The sequence below is a fragment of the Genypterus blacodes genome, unplaced genomic scaffold, assembly GCF_046128005.1.
Source record: "Genypterus blacodes isolate CSIRO-AG114 ecotype Tasmania unplaced genomic scaffold, CSIRO-AGI_Gbla_v1 ptg000033l_1, whole genome shotgun sequence".
NCBI lineage: Eukaryota > Metazoa > Chordata > Actinopteri > Ophidiiformes > Ophidiidae > Genypterus > Genypterus blacodes.
The window spans coordinates 1,815,248-1,832,722 of NW_027466846.1; the positions used below are offsets into that span (position 1 = coordinate 1,815,248).

The 17,475-nt window shown below is 41.5% G+C and overlaps 22 non-coding genes across 22 annotated transcripts; all 22 read left to right on the forward strand.

The window, feature by feature from the left end:
• The first annotated feature begins 359 nt into the window (after positions 1 to 359).
• On the forward strand, positions 360 to 432 carry trnar-acg (transfer RNA arginine (anticodon ACG)). The gene has a single exon. It is a non-coding gene; the product is annotated as a tRNA-Arg (tRNA).
• A 1,263-nt stretch (positions 433 to 1,695) lies between these two features.
• Positions 1,696 to 1,768, forward strand: trnar-acg (transfer RNA arginine (anticodon ACG)). Its single transcript has one exon. It is a non-coding gene; the product is annotated as a tRNA-Arg (tRNA).
• Positions 1,769 to 4,316: 2,548 nt separating this feature from the next.
• On the forward strand, positions 4,317 to 4,389 carry trnar-acg (transfer RNA arginine (anticodon ACG)). The gene has a single exon. It is a non-coding gene; the product is annotated as a tRNA-Arg (tRNA).
• Positions 4,390 to 4,636: 247 nt separating this feature from the next.
• trnar-ucg (transfer RNA arginine (anticodon UCG)) lies at positions 4,637 to 4,709 on the forward strand. The gene has a single exon. It is a non-coding gene; the product is annotated as a tRNA-Arg (tRNA).
• A 464-nt stretch (positions 4,710 to 5,173) lies between these two features.
• On the forward strand, positions 5,174 to 5,246 carry trnar-acg (transfer RNA arginine (anticodon ACG)). The gene has a single exon. It is a non-coding gene; the product is annotated as a tRNA-Arg (tRNA).
• Positions 5,247 to 6,030: 784 nt separating this feature from the next.
• trnar-acg (transfer RNA arginine (anticodon ACG)) lies at positions 6,031 to 6,103 on the forward strand. The gene has a single exon. It is a non-coding gene; the product is annotated as a tRNA-Arg (tRNA).
• A 784-nt stretch (positions 6,104 to 6,887) lies between these two features.
• Positions 6,888 to 6,960, forward strand: trnar-acg (transfer RNA arginine (anticodon ACG)). Its single transcript has one exon. It is a non-coding gene; the product is annotated as a tRNA-Arg (tRNA).
• A 1,276-nt stretch (positions 6,961 to 8,236) lies between these two features.
• On the forward strand, positions 8,237 to 8,309 carry trnar-acg (transfer RNA arginine (anticodon ACG)). The gene has a single exon. It is a non-coding gene; the product is annotated as a tRNA-Arg (tRNA).
• Positions 8,310 to 9,093: 784 nt separating this feature from the next.
• trnar-acg (transfer RNA arginine (anticodon ACG)) lies at positions 9,094 to 9,166 on the forward strand. The gene has a single exon. It is a non-coding gene; the product is annotated as a tRNA-Arg (tRNA).
• Positions 9,167 to 9,413: 247 nt separating this feature from the next.
• On the forward strand, positions 9,414 to 9,486 carry trnar-ucg (transfer RNA arginine (anticodon UCG)). The gene has a single exon. It is a non-coding gene; the product is annotated as a tRNA-Arg (tRNA).
• A 464-nt stretch (positions 9,487 to 9,950) lies between these two features.
• trnar-acg (transfer RNA arginine (anticodon ACG)) lies at positions 9,951 to 10,023 on the forward strand. The gene has a single exon. It is a non-coding gene; the product is annotated as a tRNA-Arg (tRNA).
• Positions 10,024 to 10,807: 784 nt separating this feature from the next.
• Positions 10,808 to 10,880, forward strand: trnar-acg (transfer RNA arginine (anticodon ACG)). The gene has a single exon. It is a non-coding gene; the product is annotated as a tRNA-Arg (tRNA).
• Positions 10,881 to 11,664: 784 nt separating this feature from the next.
• trnar-acg (transfer RNA arginine (anticodon ACG)) lies at positions 11,665 to 11,737 on the forward strand. Its single transcript has one exon. It is a non-coding gene; the product is annotated as a tRNA-Arg (tRNA).
• A 247-nt stretch (positions 11,738 to 11,984) lies between these two features.
• trnar-ucg (transfer RNA arginine (anticodon UCG)) lies at positions 11,985 to 12,057 on the forward strand. The gene has a single exon. It is a non-coding gene; the product is annotated as a tRNA-Arg (tRNA).
• A 956-nt stretch (positions 12,058 to 13,013) lies between these two features.
• On the forward strand, positions 13,014 to 13,086 carry trnar-acg (transfer RNA arginine (anticodon ACG)). Its single transcript has one exon. It is a non-coding gene; the product is annotated as a tRNA-Arg (tRNA).
• A 247-nt stretch (positions 13,087 to 13,333) lies between these two features.
• trnar-ucg (transfer RNA arginine (anticodon UCG)) lies at positions 13,334 to 13,406 on the forward strand. The gene has a single exon. It is a non-coding gene; the product is annotated as a tRNA-Arg (tRNA).
• Positions 13,407 to 13,870: 464 nt separating this feature from the next.
• On the forward strand, positions 13,871 to 13,943 carry trnar-acg (transfer RNA arginine (anticodon ACG)). Its single transcript has one exon. It is a non-coding gene; the product is annotated as a tRNA-Arg (tRNA).
• Positions 13,944 to 14,727: 784 nt separating this feature from the next.
• On the forward strand, positions 14,728 to 14,800 carry trnar-acg (transfer RNA arginine (anticodon ACG)). The gene has a single exon. It is a non-coding gene; the product is annotated as a tRNA-Arg (tRNA).
• A 247-nt stretch (positions 14,801 to 15,047) lies between these two features.
• On the forward strand, positions 15,048 to 15,120 carry trnar-ucg (transfer RNA arginine (anticodon UCG)). The gene has a single exon. It is a non-coding gene; the product is annotated as a tRNA-Arg (tRNA).
• Positions 15,121 to 15,584: 464 nt separating this feature from the next.
• trnar-acg (transfer RNA arginine (anticodon ACG)) lies at positions 15,585 to 15,657 on the forward strand. Its single transcript has one exon. It is a non-coding gene; the product is annotated as a tRNA-Arg (tRNA).
• Positions 15,658 to 15,904: 247 nt separating this feature from the next.
• Positions 15,905 to 15,977, forward strand: trnar-ucg (transfer RNA arginine (anticodon UCG)). Its single transcript has one exon. It is a non-coding gene; the product is annotated as a tRNA-Arg (tRNA).
• Positions 15,978 to 16,933: 956 nt separating this feature from the next.
• Positions 16,934 to 17,006, forward strand: trnar-acg (transfer RNA arginine (anticodon ACG)). The gene has a single exon. It is a non-coding gene; the product is annotated as a tRNA-Arg (tRNA).
• The last annotated feature ends 469 nt before the right edge of the window (positions 17,007 to 17,475 follow it).

Consider the following 17,475-nt stretch of genomic DNA (forward strand, 5'->3'; position numbering starts at 1 on the left):
AAAAACATGTCTTTGTTGTACCATGGTTTAGCAGTATCTTAGAAAATCAGAAGGATTTTCAACATCGCCGTATAGCTTTCAAACACAGTAACATGCTGAGGGATAAACTGGATCACTCAAACACAGGAGCAACATGGTGTTTGCAATTTGTTACAGTGAGGAATATTCAGACCAGTACACCAAAGCTTGTGGATACCCTAACTCATCCTTTGTGAAAACGGCCGAAAGAACCTAGAACTACACCAGCACTCTGGATGATAAAGAGAAGATAAACCAATCCAAATTCATTGCTATTCCATACGTGTGTTCCTGTACATCTCATATCGTCTGGATCTGTGCAGTATATTCTGGGAAACACAGGGTTAGTGGCGCAATGGATAACGCGTCTGACTACGGTTCAGAAGATTCCGGGTTCGACTCCTGGCTAGCTCGTTGTTTTAATTTACTTGAGACTATAAGACTTACCATTGTGCTGACTTTGAACATTCGGAGATCAAGCTTTGGCGTTGGCCTGATGGTCTCCAGCAGCTCCACAATGTACACTAGTATATACCTGCAGTTTTTCAAGTGCTGAGATATTAGATCACTTCAGGGCTTTTCAATTGGCTTCTGGTGTAAGCATGTTATACTATATCCTATTTTATCCAACGCTGTCCAATAAATGTTGTGTGCTGTGTAAGGGCTAGTGGCGTAATGGGTAACGCGTCTGACATCGGATCAGAAGATTCCAGGTTCGAGTCCTGGCTCGCTCGAGACATGGCTTATCTTACATATATCGTAATTTGTGCCCAATGCTAACTTAGTTTATAACTTGCATTTCCTGTTGCTGTCCAACATGCTAACTCAAAAACATGTCTTTGTTGTACCATGGTTTAGCAGTATCTTAGAAAATCAGAAGGATTTTCAACATCGCCGTATAGCTTTCAAACACAGTAACATGCTGAGGGATAAACTGGATCACCCAAACACAGGAGCAACATGGTGTTTGCAATTTGTTACAGTGAGGAATATTCAGACCAGTACACCAAAGCTTGTGGATACCCTAACTCGTCCTTTGTGAAAACGGCCGAAAGAACCTAGAACTACACCAGCACTCTGGATGATAAAGAGAAGATAAACCAATCCAAATTCATTGCTATTCCATATGTGTGCAGTGTAAGAGCTGGTGGCGTAATGGATAAGGCGTCTGACTTCGGATCAGAAGTTACACGTTCGAGTCCTGGCTCGCTCGAGACATGGCTTATCTTACATATATCGTAATTTGTGCCCAATGCTAACTTAGTTTATAACTTGCATTTACAAATGCATTTCCTGTGGCTGTGCAACATGCTAACGCAAAAACATGTCTTTGTTGTACCATGGTTTAGCAGTATCTTAGAAAATCAGAAGGATTTTCAACATCGCCGTATAGCTTTCAAACACAGTAACATGCTGAGGGATAAACTGGATCACTCAAACACAGGAGCAACATGGTGTTTGCAATTTGTTACAGTGAGGAATATTCAGACCAGTACACCAAAGCTTGTGGATACCCTAACTCATCCTTTGTGAAAACGGCCGAAAGAACCTAGAACTACACCAGCACTCTGGATGATAAAGAGAAGATAAACCAATCCAAATTCATTGCTATTCCATATGTGTGTTCCTGTACATCTCATATCGTCTGGATCTGTGCAGTATATTCTGGGAAACACAGGGTTAGTGGCGCAATGGATAACGCGTCTGACTACGGATCAGAAGATTCCAGGTTCGACTCCTGGCTAGCTCGTTGTTTTAATTTACTTGAGACTATAAGACTTACCATTGTGCTGACTTTGAACATTCGGAGATCAAGCTTTGGCGTTGGCCTGATGGTCTCCAGCAGCTCCACAATGTACACTAGTATATACCTGCAGTTTTTCAAGTGCTGAGATATTAGATCACTTCAGGGCTTTTCAATTGGCTTCTGGTGTAAGCATGTTATACTATATCCTATTTTATCCAACGCTGTCCAATAAATGTTGTGTGCTGTGTAAGGGCTAGTGGCGTAATGGGTAACGCGTCTGACTTCGCATCAGAAGATTCCAGGTTCGAGTCCTGGCTCCCTCGAGACATGGCTTATCTTACATATATCGTAATTTGTGCCCAATGCTAACTTAGTTTATAACTTGCATTTCCTGTTGCTGTCCAACATGCTAACGCAAAAACATGTCTTTGTTGTACCAAGGTTTAGCAGTATCTTAGAAAATCAGAAGGATTTTCAACATCACCTTATAGCTTTCAAACACAGTAACATGCTGAGGGATAAACTGGATCACCCAAACACAGGAGCAACATGGTGTTTGCAATTTGTTACAGTGAGGAATATTCAGACCAGTACACCAAAGCTTGTGGATACCCTAACTCGTCCTTTGGGAAAACGGCCGAAAGAACTACACCAGCACTCTGGATGATAAAGATTTTCAACATCACCGTATAGCTTTCAAACACAGTAACATGCTGAGGGATAAACCTCAGCACTCTGGATGATAAAGAGAAGATAAACCAATCCAAATTCATTGCTATTCCATACGTGTGTTCCTGTACATATCATATCGTCTGGATCTGTGCAGTATATTCTGGGACACACAGGGTTAGTGGCGCAATGGATAACGTGTCTGACTACGGATCAGAAGATTCCAGGATTCGACTCCTGGCTAGCTTGTTGTTTTAATTTACTTGAGACTATAAGACTTACCATTGTGCTGACTTTGAACATTCGGAGATCAAGCTTTGGCGTTGGCCTGATGGTCTCCAGCAGCTCCACAATGTACACTAGTATATACCTGCAGCTTTTCAAGTGCTGAGATATTAGATCACTTAAGGGCTTTTCAATTGGCTTCTGGTGTAAGCATGTTATACTATATCCTATTTGATCCAACGCTGTCCAATAAATGTTGTGTGCTGTGTAAGGGCTAGTGGCGTAATGGATGACGCGTCTGACTTCGGATCATAATGGTTCGAGTCCTGGCTTGCTCGAGACATGGCTTATCTTACATATGTCGTAATTTGTGTCCAATGCTAACTTAGTTTATAACTTACATTTACAAATGCATTTCCTGTGGCTGTCCAACATGCTAACGCAAAAACATGTCTTTGTTGTACCATGGTTTAGCAGTATCTTAGAAAATCAGAAGGATTTTCAACATCACCGTATAGCTTTCAAACACAGTAACATGCTGAGGGATAAACTGGATCACCCAAACACAGGAGCAACATGGTGTTTGCAATTTGTTACAGTGAGGAATATTCAGACCAGTACACCAAAGCTTGTGGATACCCTAACTCATCCTTTGTGAAAACGGCCGAAAGAACCTAGAACTACACCAGCACTCTGGATGATAAAGAGAAGATAAACCAATCCAAATTCATTGCTATTCCATACGTGTGTTCCTGTACATCTCATATCGTCTGGATCTGTGCAGTATATTCTGGGACACACAGAGTTAGTGGCGCAATGGATAACGTGTTCCTACCGATCAGAAGATTCCAGGTTCGACTCCTGGCTAGCTCGTTGTTTTAATTTACTTGAGACTATAAGACTTACCATTGTGCTGACTTTGAACATTCGGAGATCAAGCTTTGGCGTTGGCCTGATGGTCTCCAGCAGCTCCACAATGTACACTAGTATATACCTGCAGTTTTTCAAGTGCTGAGATATTAGATCACTTAAGGGCTTTTCAATTGGCTTCTGGTGTAAGCATGTTATACTATATCCTATTTTATCCAACGCTGTCCAATAAATGTTGTGTGCTGTGTAAGGGCTAGTGGCGTAATGAATAATGCGTCTGACTTCGCATCAGACGATTCCAGGTTCGAGTCCTGGCTCGCTCGAGACATGGCTTATCTTACATATATCGTAATTTGTGCCCAATGCTATCTTAGTTTATAACTTGCATTTACAAATGCATTTCCTGTTGCTGTCCAACATGCTAACGCAAAAACATGTCTTTGTTGTACCAAGGTTTAGCAGTATCTTAGAAAATCAGAAGGATTTTCAACATCGCCGTATAGCTTTCAAACACAGTAACATGCTGAGGGATAAACTGGATCACCCAAACACAGGAGCAACATGGTGTTTGCAATTTGTTACAGTGAGGAATATTCAGACCAGTACACCAAAGCTTGTGGATACCCTAACTCATCCTTTGTGAAAACGGCCGAAAGAACCTAGAACTACACCAGCACTCTGGATGATAAAGAGAAGATAAACCAATCCAAATTCATTGCTATTCCATACGTGTGTTCCTGTACATCTCATATCGTCTGGATCTGTGCAGTATATTCTGGGACACACAGGGTTAGTGGCGCAATGGATAACGTGTCTGACTACGGATCAGAAGATTCCAGGTTCGACTCCTGGCTAGCTCGTTGTTTTAATTTACTTGAGACTATAAGACTTACCATTGTGCTGACTTTGAACATTCGGAGATCAAGCTTTGGCGTTGGCCTGATGGTCTCCAGCAGCTCCACAATGTACACTAGTATATACCTGCAGTTTTTCAAGTGCTGAGATATTAGATCACTTAAGGGCTTTTCAATTGGCTTCTGGTGTAAGCATGTTATACTATATCCTATTTGATCCAACGCTGTCCAATAAATGTTGTGTGCTGTGTAAGGGCTAGTGGCGTAATGGATAACGCGTCTGACTTCGGATCAGAAGATTCCAGGTTCGAGTCCTGGCTCGCTCGAAACATGGCTTAGCTTACATATATCGTAATTTGTGTCCAATGCTAACTTAGTTTATAACTTACATTTACAAATGCATTTCCTGTGGCTGTCCAACATGCTAACGCAAAAACATGTCTTTGTTGTATCATGGTTTAGCAGTATCTTAGAAAATCAGAAGGATTTTCAACATCACCGTATAGCTTTCAAACACAGTAACATGCTGAGGGATAAACTGGATCACCCAAACACAGGAGCAACATGGTGTTTGCAATTTGTTACAGTGAGGAATATTCAGACCAGTACACCAAAGCTTGTGGATACCCTAACTCATCCTTTGTGAAAACGGCCGAAAGAACCTAGAACTACACCAGCACTCTGGATGATAAAGAGAAGATAAACCAATCCAAATTCATTGCTATTCCATACGTGTGTTCCTGTACATCTCATATCGTCTGGATCTGTGCAGTATATTCTGGGACACACAGAGTTAGTGGCGCAATGGATAACGTGTCTGACTACGGATCAGGAGATTCCAGGTTCGACTCCTGGCTAGCTCGTTGTTTTAATTTACTTGAGACTATAAGACTTACCATTGTGCTGACTTTGAACATTCGGAGATCAAGCTTTGGCGTTGGCCTGATGGTCTCCAGCAGCTCCACAATGTACACTAGTATATACCTGCAGTTTTTCAAGTGCTGAGATATTAGATCACTTAAGGGCTTTTCAATTGGCTTCTGGTGTAAGCATGTTATACTATATCCTATTTTATCCAACGCTGTCCAATAAATGTTGTGTGCTGTGTAAGGGCTAGTGGCGTAATGAATAATGCGTCTGACTTCGGATCAGAAGATTCCAGGTTCGAGTCCTGGCTCGCTCGAGACATGGCTTATCTTACATATATCGTAATTTGTGCCCAATGCTATCTTAGTTTATAACTTGCATTTACAAATGCATTTCCTGTTGCTGTCCAACATGCTAACGCAAAAACATGTCTTTGTTGTACCAAGGTTTAGCAGTATCTTAGAAAATCTGAAGGATTTTCAACATCGCCGTATAGCTTTCAAACACAGTAACATGCTGAGGGATAAACTGGATCACCCAAACACAGGAGCAACATGGTGTTTGCAATTTGTTACAGTGAGGAATATTCAGACCAGTACACCAAAGCTTGTGGATACCCTAACTCATCCTTTGTGAAAACGGCCGAAAGAACCTAGAACTACACCAGCGCTCTGGATGATAAAGAGAAGATAAACCAATCCAAATTCATTGCTATTCCATATGTGTGTTCCTGTACATCTCATATGGTCTGGATCTGTGCAGTATATTCTGGGAACCACTGGGTTAGTGGCGCAATGGATAACGCGTCTGACTACGGATCAGAAGATTCCAGGTTCGACTCCTGGCTAGCTCGTTGTTTTAATTTACTTGAGACTATAAGACTTACCATTGTGCTGACTTTGAACATTCGGAGATCAAGCTTTGGCGTTGGCCTGATGGTCTCCAGCAGCTCCACAATGTACACTAGTATATACCTGCAGTTTTTCAAGTGCTGAGATATTAGATCACTTAAGGGCTTTTCAATTGGCTTCTGGTGTAAGCATGTTATACTATATCATATTTTATCCAACGCTGTCCAATAAATGTTGCGTGCTGTGTAAGGGCTAGTGGCGTAATGGATAACGCGTCTGACTTCGTATCAGAAGATTCCAGGTTCGAGTCTTGGCTCGCTCGAAACATGGCTTAGCTTACATATATTGTAATTTGTGTCCAACGCTAATTTAGTTTATAACTTACATTTACAAATGCATTTCCTGTGGCTGTGCAACATGCTAACGCAAAAACATGTCTTTGTTGTACCATGGTTTAGCAGTATCTTAGAAAATCAGAAGGATTTTCAACATCACCGTATAGCTTTCAAACACAGTAACATGCTGAGGGATAAACTGGATCACCCAAACACAGGAGCAACATGGTGTTTGCAATTTGTTACAGTGAGGAATATTCAGACCAGTACACCAAAGCTTGTGGATACCCTAACTCGTCCTTTGTGAAAACGGCCGAAAGAACCTAGAACTACACCAGCACTCTGGATGATAAAGAGAAGATAAACCAATCCAAATTCATTGCTATTCCATATGTGTGTTCCTGTACATCTCATATGGTCTGGATCTGTGCAGTATATTCTGGGAAACACTGGGTTAGTGGCGCAATGGATAACGCGTCTGACTACGGATCAGAAGATTCCAGGTTTGACTCCTGGCTAGCTCGTTGTTTTAATTTACTTGAGACTATAAGACTTACCATTGTGCTGACTTTGAACATTCGGAGATCAAGCTTTGGCGTTGGCCTGATGGTCTCCAGCAGCTCCACAATGTACACTAGTATATACCTGCAGTTTTTCAAGTGCTGAGATATTAGATCACTTAAGGGCTTTTCAATTGGCTTCTGGTGTAAGCATGTTATACTATATCCTATTTGATCCAACGCTGTCCAATAAATGTTGTGTGCTGTGTAAGGGCTAGTGGCGTAATGGATAACGCGTCTGACTTCGGATCAGAAGATTCCAGGTTCGAGTCCTGGCTCCTTCGAAACATGGCTTAGCTTACATATATCGTAATTTGTGTCCAATGCTAACTTAGTTTATAACTTGCATTTACAAATGCATTTCCTGTGGCTGTGCAACATGCTAACGCAAAAACATGTCTTTGTTGTACCATGGTTTAGCAGTATCTTAGAAAATCAGAAGGATTTTCAACATCACCGTATAGCTTTCAAACACAGTAACATGCTGAGGGATAAACTGGATCACCCAAACACAGGAGCAACATGGTGTTTGCAATTTGTTACAGTGAGAAATATTCAGACCAGTACACCAAAGCTTGTGGATACCCTAACTCGTCCTTTCTGAAAACGGCCGAAAGAACCTAGAACTACACCAGCACTCTGGATGATAAAGAGAAGATAAACCAATCCAAATTCATTGCTATTCCATATGTGTGCAGTGTAAGGGCTGGTGGCGTAATGGATAATGCGTCTGACTTCGCATCAGAAGATTCCAGGTTCGAGTCCTGGCTCGCTCGAGACATGGCTTATCTTACATATATCGTAATTTGTGCCCAATGCTATCTTAGTTTATAACTTGCATTTACAAATGCATTTCCTGTTGCTGTCCAACATGCTAACGCAAAAACATGTCTTTGTTGTACCAAGGTTTAGCAGTATCTTAGAAAATCAGAAGGATTTTCAACATCGCCGTATAGCTTTCAAACACAGTAACATGCTGAGGGATAAACTGGATCACCCAAACACAGGAGCAACATGGTGTTTGCAATTTGTTACAGTGAGGAATATTCAGACCAGTACACCAAAGCTTGTGGATACCCTAACTCATCCTTTGTGAAAACGGCCGAAAGAACCTAGAACTACACCAGCACTCTGGATGATAAAGAGAAGATAAACCAATCCAAATTCATTGCTATTCCATACGTGTGTTCCTGTACATCTCATATCGTCTGGATCTGTGCAGTATATTCTGGGACACACAGGGTTAGTGGCGCAATGGATAACGTGTCTGACTACGGATCAGAAGATTCCAGGTTCGACTCCTGGCTAGCTCGTTGTTTTAATTTACTTGAGACTATAAGACTTACCATTGTGCTGACTTTGAACATTCGGAGATCAAGCTTTGGCGTTGGCCTGATGGTCTCCAGCAGCTCCACAATGTACACTAGTATATACCTGCAGTTTTTCAAGTGCTGAGATATTAGATCACTTAAGGGCTTTTCAATTGGCTTCTGGTGTAAGCATGTTATACTATATCCTATTTTATCCAACGCTGTCCAATAAATGTTGTGTGCTGTGTAAGGGCTAGTGGCGTAATGAATAATGCGTCTGACTTCGGATCAGAAGATTCCAGGTTCGAGTCCTGGCTCGCTCGAGACATGGCTTATCTTACATATATCGTAATTTGTGCCCAATGCTATCTTAGTTTATAACTTGCATTTACAAATGCATTTCCTGTTGCTGTCCAACATGCTAACGCAAAAACATGTCTTTGTTGTACCAAGGTTTAGCAGTATCTTAGAAAATCAGAAGGATTTTCAACATCGCCGTATAGCTTTCAAACACAGTAACATGCTGAGGGATAAACTGGATCACCCAAACACAGGAGCAACATGGTGTTTGCAATTTGTTACAGTGAGGAATATTCAGACCAGTACACCAAAGCTTGTGGATACCCTAACTCATCCTTTGTGAAAACGGCCGAAAGAACCTAGAACTACACCAGCGCTCTGGATGATAAAGAGAAGATAAACCAATCCAAATTCATTGCTATTTCATATGTGTGTTCCTGTACATCTCATATGGTCTGGATCTGTGCAGTATATTCTGGGAACCACTGGGTTAGTGGCGCAATGGATAACGCGTCTGACTACGGATCAGAAGATTCCAGGTTCGACTCCTGGCTAGCTCGTTGTTTTAATTTACTTGAGACTATAAGACTTACCATTGTGCTGACTTTGAACATTCGGAGATCAAGCTTTGGCGTTGGCCTGATGGTCTCCAGCAGCTCCACAATGTACACTAGTATATACCTGCAGTTTTTCAAGTGCTGAGATATTAGATCACTTAAGGGCTTTTCAATTGGCTTCTGGTGTAAGCATGTTATACTATATCATATTTTATCCAACGCTGTCCAATAAATGTTGCGTGCTGTGTAAGGGCTAGTGGCGTAATGGATAACGCGTCTGACTTCGTATCAGAAGATTCCAGGTTCGAGTCCTGGCTCGCTCGAGACATGGCTTATCTTACATATATCGTAATTTGTGCCCAATGCTATCTTAGTTTATAACTTGCATTTACAAATGCATTTCCTGTTGCTGTCCAACATGCTAACGCAAAAACATGTCTTTGTTGTACCAAGGTTTAGCAGTATCTTAGAAAATCAGAAGGATTTTCAACATCGCCGTATAGCTTTCAAACACAGTAACATGCTGAGGGATAAACTGGATCACCCAAACACAGGAGCAACATGGTGTTTGCAATTTGTTACAGTGAGGAATATTCAGACCAGTACACCAAAGCTTGTGGATACCCTAACTCATCCTTTGTGAAAACGGCCGAAAGAACCTAGAACTACACCAGCACTCTGGATGATAAAGAGAAGATAAACCAATCCAAATTCATTGCTATTCCATACGTGTGTTCCTGTACATCTCATATCGTCTGGATCTGTGCAGTATATTCTGGGACACACAGGGTTAGTGGCGCAATGGATAACGCGTCTGACTACGGATCAGAAGATTCCAGGTTCGACTCCTGGCTAGCTCGTTGTTTTAATTTACTTGAGACTATAAGACTTACCATTGTGCTGACTTTGAACATTCGGAGATCAAGCTTTGGCGTTGGCCTGATGGTCTCCAGCAGCTCCACAATGTACACTAGTATATACCTGCAGTTTTTCAAGTGCTGAGATATTAGATCACTTAAGGGCTTTTCAATTGGCTTCTGGTGTAAGCATGTTATACTATATCCTATTTTATCCAACGCTGTCCAATAAATGTTGTGTGCTGTGTAAGGGCTAGTGGCGTAATGAATAATGCGTCTGACTTCGGATCAGAAGATTCCAGGTTCGAGTCCTGGCTCGCTCGAGACATGGCTTATCTTACATATATCGTAATTTGTGCCCAATGCTATCTTAGTTTATAACTTGCATTTACAAATGCATTTCCTGTTGCTGTCCAACATGCTAACGCAAAAACATGTCTTTGTTGTACCAAGGTTTAGCAGTATCTTAGAAAATCAGAAGGATTTTCAACATCGCCGTATAGCTTTCAAACACAGTAACATGCTGAGGGATAAACTGGATCACCCAAACACAGGAGCAACATGGTGTTTGCAATTTGTTACAGTGAGGAATATTCAGACCAGTACACCAAAGCTTGTGGATACCCTAACTCATCCTTTGTGAAAACGGCCGAAAGAACCTAGAACTACACCAGCGCTCTGGATGATAAAGAGAAGATAAACCAATCCAAATTCATTGCTATTTCATATGTGTGTTCCTGTACATCTCATATGGTCTGGATCTGTGCAGTATATTCTGGGAACCACTGGGTTAGTGGCGCAATGGATAACGCGTCTGACTACGGATCAGAAGATTCCAGGTTCGACTCCTGGCTAGCTCGTTGTTTTAATTTACTTGAGACTATAAGACTTACCATTGTGCTGACTTTGAACATTCGGAGATCAAGCTTTGGCGTTGGCCTGATGGTCTCCAGCAGCTCCACAATGTACACTAGTATATACCTGCAGTTTTTCAAGTGCTGAGATATTAGATCACTTAAGGGCTTTTCAATTGGCTTCTGGTGTAAGCATGTTATACTATATCATATTTTATCCAACGCTGTCCAATAAATGTTGCGTGCTGTGTAAGGGCTAGTGGCGTAATGGATAACGCGTCTGACTTCGTATCAGAAGATTCCAGGTTCGAGTCTTGGCTCGCTCGAAACATGGCTTAGCTTACATATATTGTAATTTGTGTCCAACGCTAATTTAGTTTATAACTTACATTTACAAATGCATTTCCTGTGGCTGTGCAACATGCTAACGCAAAAACATGTCTTTGTTGTACCATGGTTTAGCAGTATCTTAGAAAATCAGAAGGATTTTCAACATCACCGTATAGCTTTCAAACACAGTAACATGCTGAGGGATAAACTGGATCACCCAAACACAGGAGCAACATGGTGTTTGCAATTTGTTACAGTGAGGAATATTCAGACCAGTACACCAAAGCTTGTGGATACCCTAACTCGTCCTTTGTGAAAACGGCCGAAAGAACCTAGAACTACACCAGCACTCTGGATGATAAAGAGAAGATAAACCAATCCAAATTCATTGCTATTCCATATGTGTGTTCCTGTACATCTCATATGGTCTGGATCTGTGCAGTATATTCTGGGAAACACTGGGTTAGTGGCGCAATGGATAACGCGTCTGACTACGGATCAGAAGATTCCAGGTTTGACTCCTGGCTAGCTCGTTGTTTTAATTTACTTGAGACTATAAGACTTACCATTGTGCTGACTTTGAACATTCGGAGATCAAGCTTTGGCGTTGGCCTGATGGTCTCCAGCAGCTCCACAATGTACACTAGTATATACCTGCAGTTTTTCAAGTGCTGAGATATTAGATCACTTAAGGGCTTTTCAATTGGCTTCTGGTGTAAGCATGTTATACTATATCCTATTTGATCCAACGCTGTCCAATAAATGTTGTGTGCTGTGTAAGGGCTAGTGGCGTAATGGATAACGCGTCTGACTTCGGATCAGAAGATTCCAGGTTCGAGTCCTGGCTCGCTCGAAACATGGCTTAGCTTACATATATCGTAATTTGTGTCCAATGCTAACTTAGTTTATAACTTACATTTACAAATGCATTTCCTGTGGCTGTGCAACATGCTAACGCAAAAACATGTCTTTGTTGTACCATGGTTTAGCAGTATCTTAGAAAATCAGAAGGATTTTCAACATCACCGTATAGCTTTCAAACACAGTAACATGCTGAGGGATAAACTGGATCACCCAAACACAGGAGCAACATGGTGTTTGCAATTTGTTACAGTGAGAAATATTCAGACCAGTACACCAAAGCTTGTGGATACCCTAACTCGTCCTTTCTGAAAACGGCCGAAAGAACCTAGAACTACACCAGCACTCTGGATGATAAAGAGAAGATAAACCAATCCAAATTCATTGCTATTCCATATGTGTGCAGTGTAAGGGCTGGTGGCGTAATGGATAATGCGTCTGACTTCGCATCAGAAGATTCCAGGTTCGAGTCCTGGCTCGCTCGAGACATGGCTTATCTTACATATATCGTAATTTGTGCCCAATGCTATCTTAGTTTATAACTTGCATTTACAAATGCATTTCCTGTTGCTGTCCAACATGCTAACGCAAAAACATGTCTTTGTTGTACCAAGGTTTAGCAGTATCTTAGAAAATCAGAAGGATTTTCAACATCGCCGTATAGCTTTCAAACACAGTAACATGCTGAGGGATAAACTGGATCACCCAAACACAGGAGCAACATGGTGTTTGCAATTTGTTACAGTGAGGAATATTCAGACCAGTACACCAAAGCTTGTGGATACCCTAACTCATCCTTTGTGAAAACGGCCGAAAGAACCTAGAACTACACCAGCACTCTGGATGATAAAGAGAAGATAAACCAATCCAAATTCATTGCTATTCCATACGTGTGTTCCTGTACATCTCATATCGTCTGGATCTGTGCAGTATATTCTGGGACACACAGGGTTAGTGGCGCAATGGATAACGCGTCTGACTACGGATCAGAAGATTCCAGGTTCGACTCCTGGCTAGCTCGTTGTTTTAATTTACTTGAGACTATAAGACTTACCATTGTGCTGACTTTGAACATTCGGAGATCAAGCTTTGGCGTTGGCCTGATGGTCTCCAGCAGCTCCACAATGTACACTAGTATATACCTGCAGTTTTTCAAGTGCTGAGATATTAGATCACTTAAGGGCTTTTCAATTGGCTTCTGGTGTAAGCATGTTATACTATATCCTATTTTATCCAACGCTGTCCAATAAATGTTACGTGCTGTGTAAGGGCTAGTGGCGTAATGGATAACGCGTCTGACTTCGGATCAGAAGATTCCAGGTTCGAGTCCTGGCTCGCTCGAAACATGGCTTATCTTACATATATCGTAATTTGTGTCCAATGCTAACTTAGTTTATAACTTACATTTACAAATGCATTTCCTGTGGCTGTCCAACATGCTAATGCAAAAACATGTCTTTGTTGTACCATGGTTTAGCAGTATCTTAGAAAATCAGAAGGATTTTCAACATCACCGTATAGCTTTCAAACACAGTAACATGCTGAGGGATAAACTGGATCACCCAAACACAGGAGCAACATGGTGTTTGCAATTTGTTACAGTGAGGAATATTCAGACCAGTACACCAAAGCTTGTGGATACCCTAACTCATCCTTTGTGAAAACGGCCGAAAGAACCTAGAACTACACCAGCACTCTGGATGATAAAGAGAAGATAAACCAATCCAAATTCATTGCTATTCCATACGTGTGTTCCTGTACATCTCATATCGTCTGGATCTGTGCAGTATATTCTGGGACACACAGGGTTAGTGGCGCAATGGATAACGTGTCTGACTACGGATCAGAAGATTCCAGGTTCGACTCCTGGCTAGCTCGATGTTTTAATTTACTTGAGACTATAAGACTTACCATTGTGCTGACTTTGAACATTCGGAGATCAAGCTTTGGCGTTGGCCTGATGGTCTCCAGCAGCTCCACAATGTACACTAGTATATACCTGCAGTTTTTCAAGTGCTGAGATATTAGATCACTTAAGGGCTTTTCAATTGGCTTCTGGTGTAAGCATGTTATACTATATCCTATTTTATCCAACGCTGTCCAATAAATGTTGTGTGCTGTGTAAGGGCTAGTGGCGTAATGAATAATGCGTCTGACTTCGGATCAGAAGATTCCAGGTTCGAGTCCTGGCTCGCTCGAGACATGGCTTATCTTACATATATCGTAATTTGTGCCCAATGCTATCTTAGTTTATAACTTGCATTTACAAATGCATTTCCTGTTGCTGTCCAACATGCTAACGCAAAAACATGTCTTTGTTGTACCAAGGTTTAGCAGTATCTTAGAAAATCTGAAGGATTTTCAACATCGCCGTATAGCTTTCAAACACAGTAACATGCTGAGGGATAAACTGGATCACCCAAACACAGGAGCAACATGGTTTTTGCAATTTGTTACAGCGAGGAATATTCAGACCAGTACACCAAAGCTTGTGGATACCCTAACTCATCCTTTGTGAAAACGGCCGAAAGAACCTAGAACTACACCAGCACTCTGGATGATAAAGAGAAGATAAACCAATCCAAATTCATTGCTATTCCATACGTGTGTTCCTGTACATCTCATATCGTCTGGATCTGTGCAGTATATTCTGGGACACACAGGGTTAGTGGCGCAATGGATAACGTGTCTGACTACGGATCAGAAGATTCCAGGTTCGACTCCTGGCTAGCTCGTTGTTTTAATTTACTTGAGACTATAAGACTTACCATTGTGCTGACTTTGAACATTCGGAGATCAAGCTTTGGCGTTGGCCTGATGGTCTCCAGCAGCTCCACAATGTACACTAGTATATACCTGCAGTTTTTCAAGTGCTGAGATATTAGATCACTTAAGGGCTTTTCAATTGGCTTCTGGTGTAAGCATGTTATACTATATCCTATTTTATCCAACGCTGTCCAATAAATGTTACGTGCTGTGTAAGGGCTAGTGGCGTAATGGATAACGCGTCTGACTTCGGATCAGAAGATTCCAGGTTCGAGTCCTGGCTCGCTCGAAACATGGCTTAGCTTACATATATCGTAATTTGTGTCCAATGCTAACTTAGTTTATAACTTACATTTACAAATGCATTTCCTGTGGCTGTCCAACATGCTAACGCAAAAACATGTCTTTGTTGTACCATGGTTTAGCAGTATCTTAGAAAATCAGAAGGATTTTCAACATCACCGTATAGCTTTCAAACACAGTAACATGCTGAGGGATAAACTGGATCACCCAAACACAGGAGCAACATGGTGTTTGCAATTTGTTACAGTGAGGAATATTCAGACCAGTACACCAAAGCTTGTGGATACCCTAACTCATCCTTTGTGAAAACGGCCGAAAGAACCTAGAACTACACCAGCACTCTGGATGATAAAGAGAAGATAAACCAATCCAAATTCATTGCTATTCCATATGTGTGTTCCTGTACATCTCATATGGTCTGGATCTGTGCAGTATATTCTGGGAAACACTGGGTTAGTGGCGCAATGGATAACGCGTCTGACTACGGATCAGAAGATTCCAGGTTTGACTCCTGGCTAGCTCGTTGTTTTAATTTACTTGAGACTATAAGACTTACCATTGTGCTGACTTTGAACATTCGGAGATCAAGCTTTGGCGTTGGCCTGATGGTCTCCAGCAGCTCCACAATGTACACTAGTATATACCTGCAGTTTTTCAAGTGCTGAGATATTAGATCACTTAAGGGCTTTTCAATTGGCTTCTGGTGTAAGCATGTTATACTATATCCTATTTGATCCAACGCTGTCCAATAAATGTTGCATGCTGTGTAAGGGCAAGTGGCTTAATGGATAACGCGTCTGACTTCGGATCAGAAGATTCCAGGTTCGAGTCCTGGCTCGCTCGAAACATGGCTTAGCTTACATATATCGTAATTTGTGTCCAATGCTAACTTAGTTTATAACTTACATTTACAAATGCATTTCCTGTGGCTGTGCAACATGCTAACGCAAAAACATGTCTTTGTTGTACCATGGTTTAGCAGTATCTTAGAAAATCAGAAGGATTTTCAACATCACCGTATAGCTTTCAAACACAGTAACATGCTGAGGGATAAACTGGATCACCCAAACACAGGAGCAACATGGTGTTTGCAATTTGTTACAGTGAGAAATATTCAGACCAGTACACCAAAGCTTGTGGATACCCTAACTCGTCCTTTCTGAAAACGGCCGAAAGAACCTAGAACTACACCAGCACTCTGGATGATAAAGAGAAGATAAACCAATCCAAATTCATTGCTATTCCATATGTGTGCAGTGTAAGGGCTGGTGGCGTAATGGATAATGCGTCTGACTTCGCATCAGAAGATTCCAGGTTCGAGTCCTGGCTCGCTCGAGACATGGCTTATCTTACATATATCGTAATTTGTGCCCAATGCTAACTTAGTTTATAACTTGCATTTACAAATGCATTTCCTGTTGCTGTCCAACATGCTAACGCAAAAACATGTCTTTGTCGTACCAAGGTTTAGCAGTATCTTAGAAAATCAGAAGGATTTTCAACATCGCCGTATAGCTTTCAAACACAGTAACATGCTGAGGGATAAACTGGATCACCCAAACACAGGAGCAACATGGTGTTTGCAATTTGTTACAGTGAGGAATATTCAGACCAGTACACCAAAGCTTGTGGATACCCTAACTCATCCTTTGTGAAAACGGCCGAAAGAACCTAGAACTACACCAGCACTCTGGATGATAAAGAGAAGATAAACCAATCCAAATTCATTGCTATTCCATACGTGTGTTCCTGTACATCTCATATCGTCTGGATCTGTGCAGTATATTCTGGGACACACAGGGTTAGTGGCGCAATGGATAACGTGTCTGACTACGGATCAGAAGATTCCAGGTTCGACTCCTGGCTAGCTCGTTGTTTTAATTTACTTGAGACTATAAGACTTACCATTGTGCTGACTTTGAACATTCGGAGATCAAGCTTTGGCGTTGGCCTGATGGTCTCCAGCAGCTCCACAATGTACAATAGTATATACCTGCAGTTTTTCAAGTGCTGAGATATTAGATCACTTAAGGGCTTTTCAATTGGCTTCTGGTGTAAGCATGTTATACTATATCCTATTTTATCCAACGCTGTCCAATAAATGTCACGTGCTGTGTAAGGGCTAGTGGCGTAATGGATAATGCGTCTCACTTCGGATCAGAAGATTCCAGGTTCGAGTCCTGGCTCGCTCGAGACATGGCTTATCTTACATATATCGTAATTTGTGCCCAATGCTAACTTAGTTTATAACTTGCATTTACAAATGCATTTCCTGTGGCTGTGCAACATGCTAACGCAAAAACGTGTCTTTGTTGTACCATGGTTTAGCAGTATCTTAGAA